This window comes from Ursus maritimus, unplaced genomic scaffold (genome assembly GCF_017311325.1).
Source record: "Ursus maritimus isolate PB19 unplaced genomic scaffold, ASM1731132v1 scaffold_11, whole genome shotgun sequence".
NCBI classification, from domain to species: Eukaryota; Metazoa; Chordata; class Mammalia; order Carnivora; family Ursidae; genus Ursus; species Ursus maritimus.
The window spans coordinates 68,939,392-68,946,876 of NW_024423453.1; positions in this window are offsets into that span (position 1 = coordinate 68,939,392).

Consider the following 7,485-nt stretch of genomic DNA (forward strand, 5'->3'; position numbering starts at 1 on the left):
AGGTCATTGGAAAGGTGACTTTTAAGATTTGGAGGGGACTGGTGCAAGGATCCATTTGTCTAGCTGCTGCCCCAGACAAGTCTTGCATGCAAGTTTCCTTTACTTCTTAAAACTGCCACCACCTACCCACATGGACAGGCCTGCCTCTTTCTTTGATCTCTCCCTGCCCTCCATGTTCAGGGGCCAGTTTTCTTTTTTTTTTTTTTTTAAAGATTTTATTTATTTGACAGAGATAGAGACAGCCAGCGAGAGAGGGAACACAAGCAGGGGGAGTGGGAGAGGAAGAAGCAGGCTCATAGCGGAGGAGCCTGATGTGGGGCTTGATCCCATAACGCCGGGATCACGCCCTGAACCGAAGGCAGACGCTTAACCACTGTGCCACCCAGGCGCCCCAGGGGGCCAGTTTTCTGATTAGACCCAGGAAGCTCCTGAGGAGGTTACAAACCAACAATGTTGATTGTTTATTTTGCTATGCAGAAGGTTTTTTTTTTTTTTTTAGTTTGCTGTAGTCCAACTTATTTATTTTTGCTTTTGTTGAAGGTGCTTTTGGTGTCACATCCAAAAGTCATCACCAGGACCAATGTTAATGAGCTTGCTCCCTATGTTTTCTTCTAGGAGTTTAATGGTTTCAGGTCTTATACATGTCTTTAATCCTTTTTGAGTTAACTTTTTTGTGTCTGGTATAAGATAAGGGTCCAACTTTATTCTTCTGCATGTAATTATCGAGTTTTCCCAACACTCTCTATTGAAGAAGATAAGCTTTCCCCAATGAGTATTCTTGATTCCTTTGCCAAATAGTAGTTGACCACTTATGTGAGGATTTATAAGTGGATTACACTGGAATTACTGATTATAAGGGGTTACACGTATGGAAACATCTAAAGAGGGGTCCCTGGGTGGCTCAGTTGGTTAGGCGTCAGTCTCCTGATTTCAGTTCAGGTTGTGATCTCAGAGTCATGAGATCAAGCCCCACATCAAGCTCCACACTCAGCACAGTGTCTGCTTGAGATTCTCTCTCCTTCTCCCTCTGCTCCTTCTTCCACTCTCTAAATAAATTAACTAATTAACTAATTAATAAATATAAAAATAATTTTAAAAAAGAAACGTCTAAAAAATATTGGCAGCTAGTAAATAAATACACACATTATGAAAAGGAGCTTCTCCAAGAAAAAAACAGCAAAGTAACCTGCTCTAGGTGAGGGACTTGAGGAACATGTTGGTTGTTGGGATCCGTCAATCTGCAGTGCAGTTCCATCAACATGCATATTAGGAAACACCAGAATTAGAAGGATATCTTTCCATCCAAGCTGAATATAGATAAAATAACCAACTAGGAATTGATGAAAATATGTGCAGAATTAAGGCAATGGAACATTACTCTCAAATTTAATAAAAAAGCATGAATGTTAAAATAGTTTTATGGAAGGTATATAAAACAATTTAGGAGGCATCTGTTGCCCTCCAAAATGTATTTCTTTAAAATGTCTGGATAGCAGGAAGAGAAAGGCATAAGAAGGAACCACACTTAAACATTCAAAGAGAGCTGCCTAATGAGACAAATGTGTAAGATGGCAATGTGAGCCTAAGGACCTAATCTTTCTGCTTCAGACACTCCAGGTCCCCTGGAGATACACAGAACGCAGTGTAGTTCGGATGTCCTGCAGGACAGTTGCTGCACCGCTGCTGGTCTCACTGGTGGCAATTATTCAAGAGCTATAGATTAAGAGGTCTTCCATTTAGACTATGAGAGCAATATGTCTAAAGTTTTGTGCTTTTTGCTCAAATTGGCTTGGATAATATCATTACAATTTTAAAAATTCATCTACACAGTCATTTTCCAGAGCACATGCTTATTCCTGGCAGGTTGGGTCAGAATGGGTTCTATGCCACTTCACATAGACAAAGACAAAATTATGTATATATACCTATATATTAGTATACATGTGCTAGTGTGTGGCTGTGGTGTGAAGAGGAAGAATTATAGATAATTAGATAGCTAGATCGCTAGATGATAGCTAAATAGCCAGATGTCATACATATGATAGATGATAAATAGATGACGATAGATGGATAGAGAGAGAGAGAGAAATAGATGATGATGATGATGGAGATAGATAGATAGATAGATAGATAGATAGATAGATCCATATATAATATACAAATTACCAATATCATGAACTTACTGGTAATTTGTATTTTCTTTATATATTTGTGATTTCTCAGAATTTCCAAAGTGAACATTATTTTTATAAAATAAGTAAGAAATCAAAACACTTTTAAATTTTTCAAAGTCGAGGAATTTTAGAGTGATGGAAACAGGTCAAGATTGAAGCTATTTCTGGAAATGGCATAAGAAGAGAGAATAAATGCAACTGAATGTCCAGAAACTGAGAAAAAAGCTAAGGTTTTCTATCAGATGACATGAACATTGTAATCATGTGGGATGATGCCAAAATTAGGGTTTGAAAGAGGAAAGCCCGTGAAATGTGTGCTAAATTCTATGTGAATACAGAGAAGTAGTTTGGGAGCTAAGTAAATGTGGGGATCTGCCTGATTACAAGGCAAAAGACATTCTTGCAGCATGTAAAAGAATAAAGCATGTGAACGTCAGCGGGAAACTTAGGGAAACTAACCCCTGCTTTCTCCATTCCTAGGAAGTGATAAAATGAGGATTGTCTACAAAGAAGCAAGAAATGTGTGCCATCCTTGGAGTAACTGAATGAGGTGAAGAGATGTCAAAATGATACAGGTTTTATAAACAATGAAACTCATTCTGGAAGGCACACTAGAGAGCTTGAGAGACGGAGCAGTGGTGAGGTGACAATTGCCATGGCCTAGGAAGCACAGAGAAATTTTCAGAGGAGAGTAGAGAAAAAAATGTACCAAAGTAGTTTCCATTTGGAAAAATAACCAGGGATGTCAGGACTTGAAAGAAAAGGGTACAATTCTAGGAAAAAATATATAGTTGTAGGAGAAAAATAAGGAGAATGCAGTAATGGGAGATGAGAGTTTTCATGTATATCAATTGTCTTGAACTATCTTCATGTATCACAGAAACTTCCAGAAGCAATCTCAAAAGTCTGAAGCGTGCATTTCCTCATGAATTATTGCCAGAGTTGCTTGACATACCTTAGCTGCTGGGTGCACACCTTAGAACATGTTTACTGTAGGAAAAGTATTTATCAGGAAGTAGTGATACCTTGTGAATGACACCAGAGCAGAAGAATAAATAGAATGAAACAGGAACCACAGAATCCAAGGAGCTCTATGAGTTTTTACATTGTTATTGCTTGTTCCTAGGAAATAAGCTGAGTGGCAGGGAATAAGGAAATTTATAGCAGAAAAGTTGATGAGGAGGAGCATTGACCTGCAGATGAAAACTCCCTATGTATGTAAACAAGTCCTAATGAAATTACTGACTCAGAGACCTAAGGAAATACATCATCAGTTTACCTATCAAAACTTTGCAAATGGTCCCCAAATGATCTTAATTCATGTTCTTGACCTTCTTGATTAATACTTCTCTATTTATTTTAGTAAACAACCCTCATTAAAGTGAGAACAAGTGAGGGTCAGCTTTCAGCAGATGTTAGAATCAATCATGAAGGTACAATATTTCAAAGTCTTGTACAGGAACAGAAACAGTTAAGTGGCAGGCTGAAGACATAAGCAACAGTTCTAGTGATTGCTAATAACCTGGATACAAGATTGAGGGCTGAGAGAGAGAAGACAGTGAGGAAATGAGGAGAGGACATTAGAATTTAGAACTAATGAAAGGTAAAAGGGGCAGAAAGCCTAAGGATACTAGCTGAAGCAAAGTTAGCTGATAATGTGTGTGGTGAGAAGACAATTGGAAATCAGTGGAGGAGAGGGAGAAAATAGAACCAGGAAAGGGAAAAATTGAGCTGTGAAAATCAAACCTGCTTTCTACAACACACCCTTTTTAACCCCAACAGAGGTGCTGCTGAATGTTATCAGGGATCTGAGTGATTGAATAACTAGTTTGGTGGGAAGAATCCCTAGGAAGCCTTTGAGCCAAACCCACTTATTTTCCTAAGAAAGCTGAGGTCAGTGAGGCCAAGTTACTTTAAAAAAAAAAAAACAAAAACAAAACCACCATCAGTTAATGCCAAAAAAGAAAATAAACTCAGATCTCCTACCTCTCAATCAAGAGCTTTTTTTTTTTTCCCTTCAAACTCCTGCTCCAGTTTTAGCATTTTTCATTTGTTAATTTAGGCAGAAATGGACCAGGGCCAGGGCATGAGATTTGTCAGCGTAGAATGAGAGGAGTTGGCATCTCCTAACAGTGTGATAAATAAAGGATTTGAAGGCCTTGTGTTTAGAGAGGTAAGGCTTGTGTAAAAAAAGTACATTAGACAGTTCAGAAGCTCATCTTACAAAACAGATTTCTCCAAAGCCATCTGTTCTCACCAGTTGTGTACGGAAAAGAGGGACAGGGCTTGCTGTATTTCACGCAAGAGGGTGCGGCCTGTACCAGATTACAAAATGAGTCATGACTAATTTATACTTCTCTTTATCATTTCTCGTTAAAGCTTGATATTAGAGGGGCACATGGGTGGCTGTTGGTTAAGCATCTGACCTCAGCTCAGGTCATGATCTCAGGGTCCTGGGATGGAGCCCAGGTGTTCAGCTCCTCACTCAGCAGGGAGCCTGCTTGTTCCTCTGCCCCTCCCCCTGCTTGTGCTCTTTCTCTCTCTCAAATAGATACATATTTTTTAAATGCTCCATATCAGAGTGAATTGTGTATTGCTCACCGTCTTCTCCAAAGACCCTACATACATATTAATCATGGTTCTGTTCTCATTAATGCTGTTCTAACATTGTTTCAGCCTGCTAATCTTTACTTCTGATAAACTACAGATGGCATTCTGAGATCAGAGCTAGAGACTCAGGAAACATCCAGGTGGATAATTTGAGTTTAGTCTGCCCAGAAACTTGAGTTTTATTCAGTTCCACCTAGTAATCTATGCTATCAACCTTGGGTTCTGTCTAGCCCATTTTTAAAAAAGATTTTACTCACTTATTTATTTGTTTGTTTAAGAGAGAGCACCAAGTGGGGGGGGGACAGAAGGAGAGAGAAAATCTCAATCAGACTCTGTGCTGAGCTCCGAGCCTGATGCAGGGCTCAACCCCATGAACATGAGATCATGTCCTGAGGCTAAGCATCCAATCAAGAGTTGGATGCTTAACCAACTGAGCCACCCAGGTGCCCCTACCCCATTCTTGAAATGAAGATCTTTACTGGTCCATTAAGGACATTTGATGAATTGGAGCAAAAGCTTTTATTCAGCTGCACAGTATCTATTTTGGCAAAATTAGAAAGATAGCAATGCACATAAAAGCCTGTGGGCTCTGGGAAAAAAACTGAGGGCTTCAGAGGGGAGGGGGTGGGGGGATTGGGATAGGCTGGTGATGGGTATTAAGGAGGGAACATATTGCATGGTGCACTGAGTGTTATATGCAAGTAATGAATCAGGGAACATTGCATCAAGAACTGGGGATGTACTGTATGGTGACTAATATAACAAAATAAATATTATTTTTAAAAAAGCATAAATTTAGTCCCTAATGAGATATTTCAGTAACAATCTGCAATACCAAGTAGAAATAGAGAGCTTTTCTAGGATTTTTCAATATTCTCTGTGAAAATATTTTTAAATATTAAGAGCTGTTTCTGCCAAAAATGTGGAATAGAGGTGGTCATTGAATGCACTAGTTATGACATACAGGCTTTCTTTACTGTAAGACTTATCATGAACTTTAATGTTATTATACCTGCTTACATGCCAGGATAATATCTAGAATTTCGGGAAGATATCAGTCGTGGAATTATTTTTGGTGGAAGAATGGTTACCATCTGTTCCAGTGATCTTTGCTATATAACATATCATCTCACACACATCAAAACTTACAAAACAATAATATATGACTATGACTATCCCTTGCATTTCTGGGATTTGCCTGGGTTAGGCAGTTCTTGCTTGGAATCTCTCATACGGTTGCAGTGTGACAGTGCTGAGGAATCATTTTCTCATGTCTGGAGGTTAGCACTGGCTGTGGCCTGGGACCCAAGCCAGGCATCAGCTGAACCACACACACAGTCTCCCCACAGGGCTTAGACATTCCCTCAGAGCACTGCCTCTGAGACCTGGGTGGAAGTTGTATTTATAACCTCACCTGGGTCTGAAAAGTAAGGAAATAACACATACTTAGGTGATTTAACACCTCTGTAATCCCACATCATACAAAGGGTGAGTGAATGCCAAATGCTACTTCCCTGTATGCTGGATTGGAGTTTCCCATGAGCTGAGCCAACCTGAGAATCCTTCTGGTACTTTCATCCCATACCCAGGGTGACCAAATGTCTTAGTTTGCCTGGGACAAGCCCCCATTTACTTCTGTTGTCTTGGCCTAACTAATTAGTATTACCACGTTTCACTCCCAATATGGCTTGATTTGGATGGTAAATTATATAGTAACTCATCTATCCCCAAACTCTCAATTGGATACTTGCAAGACTTTGTATTCATACCTGTAGTTTTTGTTACGTTCATCACCCTCTTCTCAACTCTGTAATGTTCCAGTGTATAAATTTGGCTCCCCTAAGCCTAAGCTTTCTCTCCTATAGAATACTTTGCATTTCTCATTTAGACTGATCTTTCTAAAACATGACTTCTGTCTTTTTTTGTAGTCTTCACAAATTTCCCCTCCCTTTAGCCACCCCATCTCTTCATAATAATTTTACTGTTGTTACCACCCATAGACTCAATCTCATACCAACATTTGTGTTAATCCTAAATAGTATAGGATCTAAGATGTAAACTATAGTCTATTCCTCTCCAGCAGACCTTATTAGTAGGAATTGTTGCAAATGGTCTGGTCATACCTGTTAGATTTCTATGATATTTTCTGGGTCCCTCTTGCTGTCTAGACTTTTGTATTTCCATAAAACAGTTCTAGATGCAAGTTATACAGCTGATATAACTCCTTCTCCAACTCAGCCAAGTGTTGGCCTAGTTCGGTATTTTTGATTTGAGGTTTCCTAACTTTTTAGTAGGAGAGATGTCCTGATGCCTAGCACAGTCCTACCGTAAGACTCGAGCTCTGGATCTTGCATCCATGGAGAGTTCTCACAAATAGCAATTGCCTCCTTAATCTTGCAGAAATCTGAAAAATAACCTTTGCCTGAATTCTCTACCATTTTGTTCTGAACGCCTGATTCATTGGCCACCTAAATTATTTGAGAAATCATGTACTGTCTTCACCCACCTGTATCCCTGGAGTCAGTCTTGTAGCCAAGTCACTTTCTGAGCATCTTTTTTGCCAAAGTCCCCATAAATAGACCATATTCTGTACCTAAATCTGTAGGGATAACACTGTTCAAACTTATTACAGAACAGGAGTCCTTATATAACTTATCTTCCTCTAGGTGCTCAGCCTTCTTTCCGATAATCCCCAGAGCAA